Source organism: Apium graveolens, chromosome 2, assembly GCF_009905375.1.
Source record: "Apium graveolens cultivar Ventura chromosome 2, ASM990537v1, whole genome shotgun sequence".
In the NCBI taxonomy this organism is placed as follows: domain Eukaryota; kingdom Viridiplantae; phylum Streptophyta; class Magnoliopsida; order Apiales; family Apiaceae; genus Apium; species Apium graveolens.
In genome coordinates this window covers 261,576,065-261,596,523 of record NC_133648.1, presented here as the reverse complement: position 1 = coordinate 261,596,523, position 20,459 = coordinate 261,576,065, and the positions used below count along the sequence as shown (strand labels likewise).

At 38.3% G+C, this 20,459-nt stretch overlaps 2 non-coding genes across 2 annotated transcripts; one reads left to right on the top strand and one right to left on the bottom strand.

The window, feature by feature from the left end:
* Positions 1-1,040: 1,040 nt before the first annotated feature.
* LOC141709727 (small nucleolar RNA R71) lies at positions 1,041-1,145 on the bottom strand. The gene has a single exon (XR_012570291.1). It is a non-coding gene; the product is annotated as a small nucleolar RNA R71 (small nucleolar RNA).
* A 9,186-nt stretch (positions 1,146-10,331) lies between these two features.
* On the top strand, positions 10,332-10,438 carry LOC141710285 (small nucleolar RNA R71). Its single transcript, XR_012570813.1, has one exon. It is a non-coding gene; the product is annotated as a small nucleolar RNA R71 (small nucleolar RNA).
* The last annotated feature ends 10,021 nt before the right edge of the window (positions 10,439-20,459 follow it).

Genomic DNA, 20,459 nt, shown 5'->3' with positions numbered 1-20,459 from the left:
GATAGTATATCTGTAAGCATTTGCAAACACGCATGTCTTTGGTGTGTAGATTGATTTGTGAGATTTGATGGATCTTTATATGAATATATAATTGCATTTGTTGAGGTGTTGCTGGTTGATTGGTTTAGTTATTCTTTGGGGATCGATGCATTCATATTAGTTGCATTCATGCATTTTTATTTCTTGTTCTTTGAGTCTATTTATGCTTGAGGACAAGCATCGATTCAAGTTTGGGGGTGTGTTAAGTGGCACTTATGATACTTATGTATGCTCTAATAAGCTTTGAGTTGGTGTATTTGTACTCAAGTTATTTGTGTTTTAACGTGTTTTCAAGTATTTTTGCATTTCAGGCGTTACTTCATGAATCAGGTGAATTAGCATTGTTTTGATGCTAATATGGTGTTTAGGATGTGATGGAATAAAAGCTTGAAAGACTGGCTCAAAGCTGCAAGGAATAAAGAAGAAGAAAAAAAGAATTTTTGGCAGAAGGCAGGTGCGCTCGCGCTGGTGTTGCGCGCGGATACGCCGGGAGAACAGAAAGTCAGCGCGCCCGCGCTGGTGAAGCGCACGCCCGCGCTGGGTCGGCATATTAAAATCCTGATTCAACTACAATTCGATTTGCTGCACTCCTGGGATGCATGGACTGCTATATAAACATAAGTTAGGTCATTTTTCAGAGACATGAAGCAAGGAGAAGACGACAAGAGACCTTTTAGGTACAATTTAACAAAGGAGAAGACGATCTAGTTTATTTTTGGGAGTCTTTGTGTTGAGTTGTAATTTGTATGCTTGTTTCTTGTTTTACTGAACTTTTACTCTTGTTTGTACTTTGGTTTATTTATTCATATAAAGACTACGTTTGCTATATCATGTTTTCATTAGAACCCACGTTGGCGATGAGTTCAATTATGGGTTAATCGTTATCTTGTGGTTCTAGCTAAGTGCTGGTTACATTCTCTACTAGCAGGGTCTATAACCACTTGGGAAGATCTTGCTCAAAAGTTTCTCACTAAATTCTTCCCCATGGCAAAAACTGCAGCAAATCAGGAATGCTCTTACCCAGTTCGCGCAGCAAACTGGAGAATCTCTGTGTGAGGCTTGGGATGATATAAGGAGATGTTAAGGAAGTGCCCACACCTTGGCATGCCTGATTGGATGATTATCAATTGTTTCTATAATGGATTAGGTGCTACTTCTAGACCCATGCTTGATGCAGCATTAGGAGGAGCCTTGTGGGCTAAGAGTTACGATGAAGCTTATGAACTTATTGAACTGATGGCTGCTAATGGGTACCAGAATCCTTCCCAGAGACTGTCTCTGGGAAATGTAGCAGGAATTCTGGAGTTGGACGCAGCAACTGCTATAGCTGCCCAACTTAAGGCTTTGACAATGAAGGTGGACACTTTGGCTAATTATGGATTTAATCAAATCACTAATGTGTGTGAGCTTTGTGTTGGTGCCCATGAGACTGATCAGTGCGCAATTTCTAGTGAATCAGCTCATTTCATGAGCAACTTCCAGCGATCGCAGCAACCTGTGCCAACCACCGATCATCCTAACAACCACACTCATCCTAATTTCAGTTGGAACAACGCTCAAAATGCGGTTCAACAGCCTTATCAGCAGTATCCAGCTAATCAGTACAACCCCCTAGTTTTCAGCAACCACAGTATACACCAAAACAACAACTTCAGCTATAACAAGTTAATGAAAAATCTGAATTAGAGGAGTTGAAGCTCATGTGCAAAAGTCAAGCTGTTTCTATCAAGACCTTGGAAAATTAGATTGGGCAAATTGCCAATGCCTTGCTAAATCATCAACCTGGTACATTTCCTAGTGATACTGAAGTGCCAGGAAAGAAGGAAGCTAAGGAGCAGGTAAAGACAATCACTTTGAGGTCTGGGAAGGTTGCGAATCCCGAACAAACTCAAGAGTTGACTACAGAAGCTGGGGCTGAGAAAAAAGCAAAGCAGGAGGATGAGGAAGTGGAACCAAGGAAGACTACTATTGAGCACACTCTACCTGAGGGTAATACAGGGGAGAAACAGATCTATCCTCCACCGCCTTTTCCTAAAAGGCTGCAGAAGAAAAAGCTGGACAAGCAATTCGAGAAGTTTTTGGAGGTGTTCAATAAACTTCATATTAACATACCTTTCGCTGAGGCTCTCGAGCAGATGCCTAGTTATGCAAAGTTTATGAAAGGTATTCTCTCTTAGAAAGTGAAGCTAGATGATTTAGAGACTGTCACTCTCACGGAGGAACGCAGTGTTATGTTACAGCAGAAGTTGCCTCCAAAGCTTAAAGATCCAGGAAGCTTCACTATTCCATGTACTATTGGAAAAGTGTCTTTTGACAGATGCTTATGTGACTTGGGAGCTAGCATCAATCTGATGCCTTTATCAATCTTCAAGCAGTTGGATCTACCTGATCCTAAACCGACGTATATGACTTTGCAGTTGGCCGACCGTTCTATTACATATCCGCGAGGTATTGTGGAGGATGTCTTGGTCAAGGTTGATAAACTCATCTTTCCTGCTGATTTTGTAATTCTTGATTTCGAGGAGGATAAGAAGATTCCCATAATCTTGGGAAGGCCTTTCTTGGCACCTGGCCGAACCTTGATTGATGTGCAGAAGGGTGAGCTTACAATGTGAGTGTTGGATCAGGATGTAACTTTCAATATGTTCAATGCTATGAAATTTTCTACTGATAATGAGGAGTACTTAAAAGTCGAGTTGGTCGATTCGGTGGTCACATCGGAACTTGATCAAATGCTGAGGTCAGATGCCTTAGAAAAAGCCTTATTGGGAAATTCGGACAATGAAGATGACGAAGGTGATGAGTAATTGCAATATTTGAATGCTTCTCCCTGGAAGAGGAAGATCGATATGCCTTTTGAATCTCTTGGAATGGAAGAATTGAGCAAAGCTCCTAAATGCCTCAAGCCTTCTATTGAGGAAGCTCCTACTCTTGAGCTTAAGCCTTTACCTGAACATTTGAGGTATGCTTTTTTAGGTGATGCATCTACTCTGCCTGTTATTATTACATCTGACCTTTCAGGTAGCGATGAGGAAAAGCTTTTGAGAATTCTGAGAGAGTTCAAATCGGAAATTGGATGGACTATAGCAGATATCAAGGGAATCGGCCCTTCTTACTGCATGCATAAAATTCTACTAGAAGAAGGTAGCAAGCCTACTTTCAAGTAGCAAAGAAGATTTAATCCAATCATGAAGGAAGTAGTGAAGAAGGAAATTTAAAAGTGGCTAGATGCAGGGATCATCTATCCTATCTCTGACAGTTCATGGATAAGCCCGGTTTAATGTATGCCAAAGAAAGGTGGAATTACTGTGGTAGCAAATGAGAAGAACGAGCTTATTCCTACATGGACAGTCACGGGGTGGAGAGTCTGCATGGACTATAGGAAGCTGAACAAAGCCACTAGGAAGGAGCACTTTCCATTGTCCTTTTATTGATCAGATGCTTGACAGGTTAGCTGGTCATGAGTATTATTCTCTTCTAGATGGCTATTTGGGTTACAATCAGATTTGTATCACTCCATAAGATCAGGAGAAAACTACCTTCACTTGTCCATTTGGTACTTTCGCCTTCAGACGAGTTTCTTTTGGTTTGTTTGGTGCACCAACCACATTTCAGAGATGTATGATGGCCATCTTTTCCGATATGATTGGTCAGAATATGGAGGTGTTCATGGACGACTTCTCAGTCTTTGGCGATTCTTTTGATGAATGCTTGCAAAATCTTGGACATGTCTCAAGAGGTGTGTTGAGACCAATCTGGTTCTAAATTGGGAGAAATGTCATTTTATGGTGCGTCAAGGCATTATTCTCGGGCACAAGGTTTCTAATAAAGGTCTATAGGTAGATAATGACAAGGCGGGGTCATTGAGAATCTTCCTCCACCTATTTCTGTTAAGGGAATTCACAGTTTTCTTGGTCATGCATGTTTCTACAGGCGTTTCATCAAAGATTTCTTGAAAATTTCAAAGCCTTTGCGCAGTCTGTTAGGGAAAGATGTTCCTTTTAAATTTGATGATGAGTGCCTTGCAGCTTTTGAGACATTAAAGAAGAGTTTAATCATGGCACCCATCATAACCGCGCCTAATTGGAATGAGCCTTTTGAGATGATGTGCGATGCAAGTGATTATGCAGTTGGAGCAGTTCTTCGGAAGAGGAAGAATAACGTATTTCAGGTGATCTACTATGCTAGTAAGACACTCAACGGTGCTTAACTGAATTATACTACTACGAAGAAAGAACGTTTGGCTATTATCTACAGTTTTGAAAAAATTTGATCTTATCTACTTGGGGCTAAGGTGACAGTTTTCACTGACCATGCTGCAATTCGATATCTCGTCTCGAAGAAGGACTCGAAGCCTAGATTGATTAGATGGGTTCTTTTTCTCCAAGAATTTGAACTAGAGATCAAGGAAAGAAAAGGAACTGAAAATCAAGTTGTTGATCATCTCTCGCGTTTAGAGAATGCTAATTCTACTTCTATGGATAAGACCTTGATAAATGAGTTTTTTTCCCGATGAGCAGCTGTTTGGAGTGCAAGAAGAAGAGCTGTGGTTTGCAGACATTGTGAACTACCTTGTAAGTAACATCATACCTTCTGACTTATCTTATCCTCAAAGGAAGAAGTTTCTTCATGAAGTGAAGTGGTATATGTGGGATGAGCCATTTCTTTTTCACCAAGGAGCTGACCAAATCATCAGGAGATGTATTCCTTACAATGAAATGGGGGGGATCTTGCGAGATTGCCACTCAACGGATTATGGAGGACATTATGGTGGAGAAAAGACAACAGCTCGTGTTCTTCAAGCAGGGTTTTTTTGGCCAACATTGTTTAAAGATGCTCATCAGTTTGTTTTGAAATATGATCGATGTCAACGGGTGGGTAATATGTCTAAAAAGGATGAGATGCCTCTTAATGTGCTTCTCGAGGTTGAGGTCTTCGATGTTTGGGGAATTGACTTCATGGGGCCATTTGTCTTGTCTTGCAACAATCAGTATATCCTGTTGGCGGTTGATTACGTGTCAAAATGGGTTGAAGTTAAGGGGTTGGCAATGAACAATGCGAAAGTGGTGCTTAACTTTCTTCACAAGGAGATATTCACAAGGTTTGGGACTCCAAGAGTCATATTCAGTGATGAGGGGTCGCATTTTTGCAACCGTAAGTTCACTGCCATGATGAAAAGGTATAATGTGAATCATCGCATTGCTATGGCTTATCATCCTCAGACAAATGGTCAAGCTGAGGTATCTAACAGGGAGATCAAGCGCATTTTGGAGAAAGTGGTATGTCCATCAAGGAAGGGTGGGTCTTTGAAGCTTGATGAAGTTGTTTGGGTGTATTGAACATCATATAAGACTCCATTGGGAATGTCGCCGTTTCAGTTGGTTTATGGTAAAGGGTGTCATTCGCCTGTGGAGCTCGAGCATAAAACTTATTGGGATTTGAAGAAATTAAATCTGGACTTGGATGCAGCTGGAAAGAAAAGGATGCTTCAATTGAATGAACTTGACGAGTTCCGACTTCAAGCTTATGGAAACAACAAGATGTATAAGGAGAAAGTCAAGAGGTGTCATGATCGGGGTCTAGTGCTCAAGAAATTTGTGCCAAGGCAACAAGTTCTTTTATTCAACTCTCGTCTCCGTCCTTTTCTTGGAAAGTTGAAGTCAATATGGTTAGGGCCCTTCATAATCAAAACCGTGTTTCCACATGGAGCAGTGGAAATTTTTGAGAATGATCTGGGCCAAGCATTCAAGGTAAATGGTCAAAGATTGAAGCATTATTATGGTGATACGGCAACCTGCGAGGTGGTTAGTGCCATTTTATTGTCCACTTGATCTCAAGATTCTACGTCGAGCTAGCAACGTAAAAGAAGCACTTCTTGGGAGGCAACCCAAGTATGTTGTATATTAGTAGGTAGATGAGGCAAGTAAAAAAGAGAAAAACACAAAAAAATCAGAAAAAGAAAAAAATTCAGGGCCAAGTACAGAAGTTGGGGTGCCCGCGCTGTCCAAGCGCGCGGTCGCGCCGTTTTTCCAGAAACCAAGCACGCCCACCCTGTCCTAGCGCGCGCCCGCGCCGGTATTCTAGAGTTAGAGCACGCCTGCGCTATCTTATCGCACGGCCGTGCTGGGTCCCTGTTCCGAAAGAAAATAAAAACAGTAGTTTTATTAGAGAAAATCGGGATTTTAAGTCCAAAATCAATTTAATCCGATTTTTACTCTTCCACATCCCATAATTCCCTCTCTTAATCAATTCCATTATTCCCATGATTCCCATAATCAATTCCCACTTCTATTCCTTATCAAATTCACAACCATCCACCTATAAATACATACACATGCAAACAACTTCTCCACCAATCCACAAACTCTCAAACACAAATTCTCTTTAAACACTTAAGCTTTTATTCTTTCTTTTTTAATCCCGATGGCACCCAAAAGACAGAGAACTCAAGTTGGAAGCAGCGCCACGGATTCTTCTACTGTGAGTGGTGTGAGGCCCAGGTTCTCTACTCCTGAGGCTGAGGAGGAGTACACGAGGATTCTCTCGAAGCCTATTGCTAAGGAGAGAGGATTTCTGCCATCAGGGAACGATGGTAAGCTGTTGGAGATGATTTTGGAGATGGGCTGGGTTCCTTTTTGTGAGGCTCTCGCTGTTGTGCTCATGAGTGTTGTGCGGGAGTTCTACGCCAATGCTAAGGCGGAGAAGAATGGTTTCACGGTGGTGAGAGGGAGGACTGTTGAGTATAGTGTTGAGGCTATCAGGACGGTGATTGAGCAGCCTGCGAGGAAGGTGGGCCAGGACACTTGGAACGATAAGACTCCTAAGGACTTCGATTTGGATCTCATCATTGCTACTCTTTGTTTGCCTGAGACTCATTGGAAGTTCAAGAGGGGCACTACTGATTACTCCACGTTCCCTGCTTCATGCATGAACATGTATGCACGGGCTTAGAACTAGTTTATTTGTGCTAACATCATGCCATCTTCGCATGTGCATGAGATTACTGTGGAGCGTGCTAGTCTGCTTTGGGGTATTCTGCAGGGTGATTACATTGATTTGGGGATGGTGATATATTAGGGGATCCTGAGGTTTTTGAGGGGAGGTACTACTGGGGCTATTCCTTATGCGCCCATTGTGACGAAGTTGTGCGTGGCAGTTGGTGTTCATTGGCCCGCACATGAGCAACTTCAGATTCCCAGTGCTCCTATTGACAGTTCTACATTGCACATCATGGTTGAGTGGGGAGGAGGTAAGCCCGGCATACGGTTTGTCCTGTGCGGGTCCCGGCGCAATATTTTTGATACAAAATTCGTTTCGGTAAATCAATAAAACTCGTATTTTCGATAAACGGGATCTTTTTATTAAACTATTATAATTATCACCTCGTAATATGTGTAACCAGGTGCTGAGACCAAGTCCGCAATATAAATTGTACATATTTGGATAATTATCCTGAAAACCGGTACCGTTTGGATCTGTTTTTATAAGTAAACGTGCTATTTTACACCCGGAATCATCCAACGGGATACTAGTTTTCCGTAAGTATAAATAGCCTGTACCGTAATTATTTCTGTACCGAAAATCATTTTGCAAACCAGTAAAATCTTTATAAAACAGAAAAAATACTATATTTATATTTCGTTCTTCATAATCAAACTTAAATTCGGAGGCATTATTGATATCGGATTTTGGCGTGCATATACTCAAAACAAAGCTATTGATTTGTACTTTCAGAATCATCCATCAAAATCACTGCAGAAATCAAGAAGAGGCAAGGTTTAGGAAAGGGAAGCAAGTAGTCAAGGAATAGAAGATTGTGATTGGAAGTTAGTGAAGTATAACAAGCTAATATCAGGCAAATGTTCTGAACTTTCTCGAGATATATATTGTGAATAGTTGATAATTCTGTTTTATATTGCAAGTGCTTTGAGGCACTGAACCCTAAACCTTGATTCCAATTATTGATCTGTGAGCTGTAAACCTTATTCTTTCTAAACCATTGATTATTGAATCCCCGAATACGAACCACAGATATACGATACTACTCCACAAATACAAATAAACTAAATATCGAACACTGAATCAAGATTGCTTACATATTCAAACCATTGTACCTTATGCTTTGAAAGACCAAATCCTTATAACCTTGCAACTTTGATTCTTTTGTTATCCAATTATTTCACCACCTGATAGCCATTCTTTGAAATTGCTATATTGTTTCCTTGTGAAGATTGAAACCATTTCATGATTGGAAATCCACTACTGTTTATGATTTTGTTTATTGCTTTACATTTCTTATTCTGTTATTATGATAGAATTGGATTGTTTAATAAAATTGTTGACCAGATTCATGGTCAGACCAGATTCGTGGTCAAGTTAGGCCAATGTGTGCCTTGGATCCAGTAAATAGAGCTGAGCTGTGTGCCTTGCTCGGGATTAGTGCGTGACTGATCAGCAACCTAACCTTGGTTTTTAAAATAAAAATATAATATCCAATTCCGAATCATTATTCATTATTCACTTGATACCTCAAATCATTTCACTTGATCATTTTATTCTCAGAATTGTCAATGTGACTTGCTGGGCTAGTTAGCTCATTTGTGCGATGTTGTTTATATTCTTCTCCAGTTAAGAAGGAACCTGTTGGTAGCGAGGATCCCCAATCCAGTGCGAGAACTAGGGGTCCAGGTTGATGGAGTTAAGCTAGATGGCAGCTTTTGGAATAGTATAAGTTTATGAAGTTTGTAATGATGTTTAATATTTAGTTGTAAGTTTGAATAGTTGGGATTTGGACGTTTGTAATATAAGTGTGTGTGTGTGTGGCTTGTGTACATACTTTAACCTATTGCGGTCCGTGGTAGTCGGTAATTAGGGTCACTACATATTATTATTATCTTTATTATTGTTATAAGCAGGTTATAAATAAGGTGTGTGTGTGTGTGGACCCCAAACTTCTGACCCGGGTTTGGAGGGCGCCACATCGGCCAATTGTAAAGTCATGTATGTAAGATTTGGATCAGGCAAGTCCAACTTTTTGAAGATTGACAAGGGCATCAGATTGATTCTAGCTCCCAAGTCACATAGACACTTATTAAATGACACATTTCCAATGGTACAAGGAATAGTGAAGCTTCCAGGATCTTTAAGTTTCGTAGGTAATTTCTGTTGCAGCACCGCACTGCATTCCTCCATGAGTGCAACGGTCTCTAAGTCATCAAGCTTCACCTTTCTAGAGAGAATACGTTTCATGAACTTTGCGTAACTAGGCATTTGTTCATGAGCTTCAGCGAAAGGTATATTGATGTGAAGTTTCTTGAACACCTCCAGCAACTTCACAAACTGCTTATCCAGTTTCTTCTTCTGCAGCCTCTTAGGAAAAGGAGGTGGAGGATAGATTGTTTCTCCCCTTTATTACCCTCAAGAGGGGTGTGCTTAACAGTAGTCTTCCTTGGTTCCACTTCTACTTCCTTTTGTATTTCTTCTTCTGCAGCCTCTACTTCAGATTCTAGAGCCTTAGCTTTTTCAAGATTTGCAACCTTACCCGACCTCAATGTGATTGCTTTGACATGCTCCCTAGCTTCCTTCTTACCTGGCACTTCAGTATCGCTCGAAAGTATGCCAGGGCATTAACAATTTGCCCGATCTGATTCTCCAAGGTCTTGATAGACACAGCTTGGCTCTTGCACATGAGCCTCAACTCCTCCAATTCAGATTTTTTATTACCTTGAGGTAACTGCTGAAGTTCAAGTTATGGCTTCAGGATATATTGTGGTTACTGAAAACCGGGAGGGTTATACTGCCTTGTTGTGTATGGCTGATAAGATTGTTGTACCGCATTCTGATTATTACACCAGCCGAAGTTAAGATGATTGCGATTGTTAGGATGATAGGTGGTTGGAGCTTGTTGTTGTGATCTTTGAAAGTTGCTCACAAATTGGGCGGATTCGCTAGAAATAGCACACTTCTCAGTTTCATGTGCTCCCGCACAAAGCTCATAGATAATAGAGATTTGATTAACTCCATAATTAGTCAAGGTGTCCACCTTCATCGTCAAAGCCTTAAGTTGGGCAGCTATAGCAGTTGCTGCATCCAACTCCAGAATGCCTGCTACTTTACCCTGAGTTAGCCTCTGAGAAAGATTCTGGTATTCATTAGCAGCCATCAGTTCAATTAATTCATAAGCTTCATTGCAGCTCTTAGCCCACAAGGCTCCTCCTGATGCTGCATTGAGCATGGGTCTAGAAGTAGCACCCAATCCATTATAAAAATAGTTTTTAATCATCCAATTAGGCATGCCATGGTGTGGGCACTTCCTTAACATCTCCTTATAATGATCCCAAGGCTCACACAGAGATTCTCCAGTTTGTTGAGCAAACTGAGTAAGAGCATTCCTGATTGCAGCAGTTTTCACCATAGGAAAGAATTTAGTGAGAAACATTTGAGCAAGATACTCCCATGTGGTGATAGACCCTGGTGGTAGAGAATGTAACCAGCACTTTGCTTTATCCCTCAGAGAGAATGGGAAGAGTCGCAGCTTGATGGCATCTTCAGTCACACCATTGAACTTGAAAGTGTAACAAATCTCGATGAAATCCCTGATGTGCATGTTGGGGTCTTCTGTAGGAGAACCTCTAAACTAAACTAAGTTCTGTATCATCTGAATCATGCTCGACTTGATCTTGAAAGTGTTAGCCGAGATGGCTGGTCTGATGATGCTTGACTGAATATCATTGATCTTAGGCTGAGAATAGTCCATCAAAGCTTTATGAATCTCTTCTTGATCTCCCATCATTACTAAGACTGGTTCCTCGACTTTCTCTTCTTCTTCTACCTTCTCTTAATCCTCAAAAACTTCCCTTCGAACCACTACAACTTCTTTCTCGGCTTTATCCAGCGTTCTCTTACGAGACCGAAAACGCGTATGCATACACGCTCGCTAGAGTACATGAAATAAGGCAACGAAACAGATAAGTAATAATGTCTGAGTCAATGAACTTTAACGATCACTGATGACAAACATATAAACTAAAAGTTAACACTGTAGTCCACGGCAGCGGCGCCAAAAACTTGTTAGGGCAAAACACGCGCTAATAATTCACGCAAGTATACGCGTTCGCAAGTAATATATAATTATTTCTAGTTCATTCCCAAGAGACTCGCTTGGTTAACTAAGTAATTTATGCACTTATACACCGATGGTATGGTTATTATCCAATGCTAAGACGATATCAAATTGGGGTTTTGATTATAATTACGATTAACTAGCAATTATAACTAAGAGAGTAAAGAGAGTTGTATATTATATGAGACAACATGGGATTCTAACTTCATTAAATACTTCATTCAATAGCCTTATTGTTCTTAACCTTAGCATGCAATGGTGATGACACTAATCAGATAACACAAAACTGCTAAACGCCAACTTTCGTTACACGAATAACATACTACCAGACATCCACAAAAGAGATAGAAGCTGAATAGACACCAATTATATTGAGACCCTATATATCTATAGAATTTGACAACATAAAGGTTTAAAGCACATGTTATCTATCATGATTACACAGGGCAAGTAAGATGGTTAAAATTACCTACGAATCATGCATAACAATAACACATGAACCTATGCTAGCATGGCAAGTTCTAAATCCTTAAATTCACTGTCGCTTCATTAAAGATTAACACGCTATCTTATAAGTTCGCGACGCTTATAAGACGAATAAGCACAACCAATACTAGGCTATCATACAATCACCACACACCAAGGTATCGAAACAATTTAACTAAAGAAATCCATAAGTAAATCTTCTAGAGCCCCACGATAACGATTAGCCCATAATCGGACTCATCATTAACGTGGGTTCCGATGAAAGCATGGTATAATAAACATAGTCATTATACTGAATAAATAATAAAACCAAGTACAAAACAAGAGTAAGGTTCATGAAAAAGAAAACTAGCATCGAAGTTACCACTTAGAACAAAGATTCACAAGTAAAAACAAGATCTTCTTCATCTTCGTTGAATCATGTTAACACAGTCTTCTTACGGCTCTCCTTGTACTCTGGTACGTCCTTCTTTGGAAAACATCCTTTATTTAAGTATATATAGCAACCCATGCAAGTAGAAGTCCTCCAAATTACAATTTAAATAGAATCAGGATTCAAATCTCTCGACTAGGCGCGGCCGGGCGGGCTATCCTCCTGTTGTTTGGGCGCGGGCGCACGCTAGACCAGCGCGGGCATGCCGTGCTTCTGGAAAAACTTCTTCTTTTTTTTAATTCTTGTTGCAATTGAGTTGGCTTCCCGAGATTTATTCTTTGGACACCATCCTAACACCATATTAGCATCAAAATAATGCTAATTCACCTGATTCTTAGAATAATGCCTGAAATGCAAAAACACTAGAAAATACATTAAAATACCAATAACTTGAGTACAATTGCATCATTCAAAGCTTAATAGAGCATTATAAAGTGTCATAAATTCCACTCAACAACAGACAAATGAATAACACTCACCAAAGCTAATATAAGGTAACTCTCTCTTATTCAGCCACCAAAGCTATAGATCCTCCCTTCTTCCTTTAATTCTCTATCTGCTCATCTTGTTCCAACTAAAGCTCATAAGTTTTTAGAATGCCATACAGTCTCTCCAAGGTAAACTCTTTGTAAGCTTGAGAGAGACAGTCATAGGCTTCCATTCTTTTGGTATAGACCTAAGGAGTTTTAGGTTTGAATCTTTTTTCTGATAGACTCTTCCATGCAACTTTAGTGCATTTAGTAGTTTTTGAAATCTACTAAATATATCACTCAAAGATTTACTGTCTTTACAATGAAAGTGCTCATACTGCTGAATTAGAAGTTGTATCTTGTTTTCCCTCACTTGTTCAGTTCCATCACATATGATTTAAATTGTATCCCAAATATCTTTAGTAGTTTCGCAGTTGATGACATTGTCAAACATGTCTCCATCAAGTCCATTGAACAGAATGTTCATAGCCTTTTTATTTTTGTGCACTTGCTCAATATCTTCATCTGTCCATTCTGATTGTGGCTTTGGAATAGTTTTCTCATATGGATAAAGGTACAGTGGAATTTCATTTTGTTCCAACAGATCAACAGCTAACAGATATCTTCACAAAACCACTATGTGAAGCTACTTTTATAAGATTGGTAAATGAACTTGGAATGGTTTCAGGTTCTTTCTCTAAATCTGCTTAGTTTCTATTTTCATGCATCAGACTTTATGAACAGTATTTACAGATTATATTATCTCTATGTAATCTGTGCTTAAAATTTGGAAATTTATTAAATGCTTATTGTTATCTGATGTGGATCTTTACACTCTGATAAGTGTTTTGAATGTTCTGTGACTATTCAATCCAATGAGGATAATTGTGCTAGATGCTGACCTAGTAGTCTTTAATATACTAGATATCCCATTTTTGAATTAGTTGTTCATGTGGAAACTCATTAACACAAGCAAATTCTGATATTGAGCTTAGTCAAGTTTACTTTGTGTATCTTATTACTAAGTCACAAACTAGAATCTTGTTTCTTATCTATTAGATTCTGATGTCAGTAAATCTTAAGGATGAATTACATGCGGATAAGCCTCACTTATCAAAAGAAAAGAAAAGAATAAAAGTCAGGTAATCCTTTGAGATCTAGAGTAAATATGTGGAAGGGAAGACCCAAGTGCATTGCTGGTATTAAGTAATATGCATTAGAAAAGTAAATAAATTTTCTTGGTGATTTTCACAATCTCTGATTACTGGAGAAATACTCTGATAACAGCATAAATTCTGATAAGCATTCGTGACTCACTTACACTGAGAAGCCACTGTAAAAAGGAATTTCAAAAGATGCATAAAATGAACACAAACAGTTGAGGTGGACTCATGCATAAATTTGTTCTATAGTAGACTTCATGATTGATGAAAGATTTTAAGCACTTTTCTGAGTTATGCCTTATTTCTAAGATGTACTGAAGTTTATCAGACTTTAATCTTTATCTGATATTTTACTGAATGCACACACTTTCACTCCATATGAATGATGAAAATTACTGTGGTGATTAAGTTGTTTTTGACAAACAGTTAAGTGTCATATGCATAAATTCTAAGGACAAGTTCTGATGGAAGTTCTGATGATTAACCTCTGAAGAAAACAAGTCAGTCTTTGTATGAAGAATTACAGAAACAAACATTCACTTTTTGAATACAGAAGCCAAATTCTGATGACTGGTAAAATCTAATATAAGTTAAGTTCTGATATTAAATCCTGATGGAATCTTTGATGCTTATATGGCATTATTCTTTACTTGACTTATTTGTGGTAAAATCTGAAATAGTCATATTTAAATCGAAATATATTTGGGTAAAATAAAAACAGTCATAATCATTATGGGTTAGTGGTTAACGTGTTAGTCTTGAAAAACTGCATGTGCACAATAATTTTTAATTATTTCCCGTGCCCATTAACTCCTGCTTTGACTTTTTACTGACTGTTATTATTACACATCGGTCTAGGGAGTCGAGGGATCATTATTTTTACTTGTTATTGTTAAACAGTCCTTGCGTCCCTTGTGAAGGGTTTTTAGCACATAAACGCAACGAAAACGTAAATTTAAATCTTAAAAAAAACCAAAACCCTCCGCAGGATCTATGTGAAAAATAATATTTAATTCGTAGTTCAATATATTTACCTTAAGAAGCTTTACGTTAATGGAAAGATGGATGTCTTTAATAGCAATCCAAGAACGATGAACGGAAATCCCTAGCAGCTGCTCCTCAAGTATGAAGCACTCCACCGGTATCCACCAAGAGTACAATATGATGGAGGAGGAAGAGGTTGAGAGAATTAGTTGCCTCCCTCTTGTTCTACTTTAGAATTAGGGTTTTTTTTATTTTTGGTTGAGGCAAATAGGGTTTATAAGAGTATATTTATAGGCAAAATTTTCAGCTGAAAATTTTCCATAAAATATTATTATTATTAACCCTTTAATTGATTATTCTTATTAACCAATTAACTAATAATTAAAACACCTTTTAATCATTAATCCCTTTTCTAAACACTTTAGAAAAATAATTCTCTCACTTGATTTAATTTCCAAAATTAAATTCTTAATTAATAATATTAAGAATTAATTAAATCTCATTTAATCAATTATTAAATCTGCTAATTAATTATTTATTTCACAAATAAATAATTACCAGCCATTATTAATTAATTCCTCCACCATTAAATCATTCTCTTTTATGGTGTGACCCTGTAGGTTCAATATTAAGCCGGTAGTAGAAATAAATAATAATAAAACTATTTTATCATTATTTATATAAATTCTCTAATTCATTAAATATGATTAATTAATAAATTAATCATATTTATTCTACATCGTGAGGGATACTTCTCAGCATATCGCGACTATCCGGATAATACGAATTCATTGCTTAGAATACTAAGAACCTATTCAGTGAGTAGTTACCGTACAATCAATTCCTTCTATCCTGTAATGTCACGATTAAATACAAGGCATGAAACTTGTGTCAAGCCTATCTTATTTAATCATTTGCTTTCCCATTCACTATGCTTAGTTCTATTTAATGTAAATTAGAAACTCCTTTCTAATTTCATTCACTCTAGCCAGAGATTCCTGAACTAGCATAAGTGGATTAGCATTGAACATTCTCTTCCTTCACTGGAAGGGGTAGATCCTTTATTGATCATACACTATCTTCGTGTAAAAATTCCTATACCCAGTAAAGCCCTTATAATTGTCCCCGGAGACTAAGAACTAAACCAAAGCATAGTTCAATGTACACAAGATGACTATGATGACCTCAAGTCTAAGGATACTTGTACAACTATCATTATGTGAACAACTGCTGACACGTGAGTGAACTCCATCTGTTGTTCAGCTGTGTGAGTCAAGTTCAGTGAACTTATTCTATAATAAGCACCTACATACTAGCTATAGTGTCACCACACAAATGTCTATGAGAACAGACATCCTTCATAATGAAGCAAGCATAGTATGTACCGATCTTTACAGATTACTAATTACCAGTTAGTAATCCTACGACCAGGAAATATTTAAGTTTAGAGTTATCATCTTTTAGGTCTCATTATTATGATCTCATTATAATCCATAAAAAGCTTTACTCTAAACTATGGTATATCTTATTTAAACACTTAAATAGATAAAGCCCGCAATAAAACCAAAATAAGTCTTTTATTAATATCAATGAAATCAAAGCAGATTACATAAAAGTTATTCCTAAATCATCATACATGATTGGACTTAGGACACATCTCTTTCAATCTCCCACTTGTACTAAAGCCAATCACTCTGGTATCTAATACTCATCTTGTCTTTACGACGATCAAAGTGACTTTGAGAAAGTGGCTTTGTTAAAGGGTCTGCTATGTTGTTATGTGTGTCAACTCTCTTGACGTCTCCTCTTTCAATACAATACAAGAAATGTTACCGCGCTCCCACTAACCTTCTTGTAGACACATGGTTCAGCTATGTTTTTGATAAAACCAAATTCTTTGATTGTCTCATCAAAACGGATGTTCCATCTATGAGAAGCTTGCCTTAAACCATATATGGTTCACAGCAGCTTACACACTAGGTGTTCATTTCCCTTGGAAAGAAAACCCTCTGGCTGTGTCATATACACTTCCTCTTTAAGTTCCCCATTGAGGAAGGCCATTTTCACGTCCATTTGCCAGATCTCATAGTCGTAGTAAGCAGCAATCGCAAGCAAAATCCGAATTGATTTTAACAGGGCTACAGGCGAAAAAGTTTCATCAAAGTCAATCCATTGCCTTTGTTTGAATCCTTTTTCCATGAGCCTGGCCTTATAGGTCTCCACCTGGCCATCTGCTCCAATCTTTCTTTTGTATACCCACTTGCACCCAATAGGCTTAACACCTTCACGCGCCTCAACCAGAGTCCATACTTGGTTGGTATACATAGATTCCATTTCGGATTTCATGGCACTATGCCATTTCTCTGAGTCAACACTACTCATAGCCTCATTATAGGTCACAGGGTCGTCATCATCAATGATTGACAACTCATTGTCATTCTCAATGACAAGGCCATAATACCTTTCAGGTTGGCGAGACACTCTCCCTGACCTACGAATGGGTTGTTCCATAGAAGGTTGTTCAGTCTGAACAGGTGTTTCCACTTGATCCGTAGTAGTTTGTGCTTCTTAAACTTCATCAAGTTCAATTTTGCTCCCACTGTTTCCTTCAAGGATAAACTGCTTTTCCAAGAAGGTAGCATGTCTGGAGACAAACACCCGATGATCGGTGTAAAAGTAATACCCTAAAGCCTCTTTAGGATATCCCATAAAATTACATTTTACAGATCGAGATTCCAGCTTATCTGGGTCAACTTTCTTGACATAAGCTGGACATCCCCAAATCTTAACATGTTTAAGACCCGGTTTCCTTTCTTTCCATATCTCATATGGAGTTTGAGGAACAGATTTGGAAGGCACCTTATTTAGTAAATATGCTGAGGTTTCCAATGCATAACCCCACAAGAATACTGGAAGATTCGCATAGCTCATCATGGACCGAACCATGTCTAACAAAGTTCGATTTCTCCTTTCAGATACCCCATTCAACTATGGAGTATATGGAGGAGTCCACTGGGAGACTATACCATTTTTTTGAGATAAGCTAGAAACTCTCCATTCAAGTATTCACCACCTCGATCTGATCGAAGAGTTATAATACTATGTTTGGTTTGTTCTCCACTTCATACTTATATTCTTTGAACTTTTCAAAGGCTTCAGACTTGTGTTTCATCAAATACACATATCTGAATCTAGATCGATCATCTATGAAAGCAATGAAGTATGAAAATCCACCCATGGCTTGCGTAGACATTGGTCCACATACATCTGTGTGTACCAATCCTAACATATCTGCAGCCCTCTCTCCATGTCCACTAAATGGAGATTTGGTCATTTTATCCAATAGACAAGACTCTCATGTAGGATATGATTCAAAATCAAAGGGGTCAAGTAACCCTTCCTTATGCAATGTCCGCAGTCTATTTTCACTAATATGACCAAGTCCGCAGTGCCACAAGAAAGTGAGATTTTCATCATCCCTTTTTCTTTTATTAGTATGTTCAATTTGTAGTAAATTATGCTCTACGTCACATACATACAGACCATTGTTTAAAATACCACTTCCATAAAGAACGTTATCTCTAAAAATTGAACATTTATTATTCTGAATAACAAACGAAAATCTAGCCAAGTCTAACATGGAATAGAAATAATATTCCTTACAGTCGAGGGAACAAAATAGCAATTATTTAGAACAATAGTCTTGCCCGTAGGCATATGTAAATGAAATGATCCTACAACTTCAGCACCAACTATTGCTCCATTTCCCATCCGTAGAATCACCTCCTCTTCTTCAAGAGTCCTACTTCTTCTTAGTCCCTGCAACGAATTGCAAATATGAGAACCACAGGCGGTATCTAATACCCAAGTAGAAATTTGACTTAGTGACATATTAACTTCGATCATGAACATACCTGAATCAGAAGCAGTAGTCTCACTACCCTTCTTCTTCTTCTTCAATTCTACAAGGTAAACCTTGCAGTTCCTCTTCCAGTGCCCCACCTTGTTACAGTGAAAGCAAACAGCTTTACTCTTGGGGTCTTCAGCTTTTGGTGGAACCTGCTTTTTCTCACCTACTTTCTTCTTCTTGGAAGGGTTCTTCTTTCTTTTCTTAGGATTGGAACTTTCACCAATTAGAAGAACAGAACTCTTCTTAGGGGGAAAATTCGATTCCGCAGTCTTCAACATGTTGTGGAGTTCAGGCAGGCTAACATCCAGCTTATTCATGTGAAAGTTCACAACAAACTGCGAGAACGAACTCGGAAGTGATTGCAAGACCAAGTCTTGGTTCAGCTCCCCATCCATGGCAAAACCAAGTTGTCCAAGACGTTCAATCAAATTGATCATCTTAAGTACATGGTCATTCACAGATGATCCCTCAGACATCCTACAACCGAACAGTTCCTTCGATATCTCATATCGAGTTGTCCTCCCTGCCACATCATACAACTCTTGTAGATGCATAAGGATAGTGTGAGCATCCATATGCTCATGTTGCTTCTGTAGCTCAATATTCATGGAAGCTAGCATGATGTATTGAGCAACATTTACATCATCTATCCACTTACGATACACAACATGTTCATCATTATGTGCATCGCTAGCAGGTTCAGTAGGCTTAGGTGAGTCAAGCACATATTCCAGCTTCTCAACCCTGAGAACAATTCTCAAGTTTCGAAGCCAGTCAGCAAAATTAGGACCAGTCAACTTGTGAGCATCTAGTATACTCTGGAGTGATAGTGCAGAAGACATAACGAATATAGTAAATCTGTAAATGATGAACACATAACAACACTTAGCAAATATTTAATTTCATTTCAAGACACTATATGAATCGGGTCTTTGTTCATAAGTGGCTCCCACTAGTTTATCTAATTTATACAACCCCTAAGTGAAAATTAAGCATTCATAATGCTAGTGGGAATAGGGATCCTACATTCCATCACACAACCTCGGCTATAGCACGAAACGTCATGTGATGTTTAATAGGCAGACAACTCTTGTCAATTACATCTTATGTTATTCCCTAATAAAACTTTAGCCTCTTGAATAATTGAGTCACGGCTATAGCACGACAAACTCAATATTTTAAGTCAAGTCTAACCCAACATTTCATATAATTGAATCAGTCTCCAACGGCCCACGGCTGTAGCACGTAACGACCTTTAGAATCTAATTCAATGTACACATCTTTATATAATAGACAAGTATTTCTTATTTCGAAATCAAAGCCCTCGGCTGTAGCAAGAAATGACAATGATTTAAAAATAAGAACCACTTTCTACCATGTTGGAAGGCTATGACCGACACAAGCCCGTTGTGTCATTGGCCAATTACTACTTGATATTATTTAATTTTAGAGGGGTTATATTATGTTACAATCATAATCATATTATAAATAGATTCTTCTTTTAAATTAAATATTTCAAATCAATAATCGATAATCAGATGATTCCCAGATCGGGAGGAGCATTGTCAAGAGGCGTCACTTAATATCCCTTTCTTACAGATAGAAATCTGTTTTTGACAGAATCATCCTTTCTCTCAATATTGAAAATTCTATTTAATTACGTGTTTCATAAATACAAGAATCTCATGATTGTATTCATAATATTATTGTTAAGGCAAGAAACGATTCATATTCTAGATTTTCTAGAGCACGCCTTATATTGATTTAAGTTCACCTAAATCTATCATCGCATGGTAAACATAGGCATATATCTCATATATAAAATTAAATAAACAAGTAAATGTAAAGTACA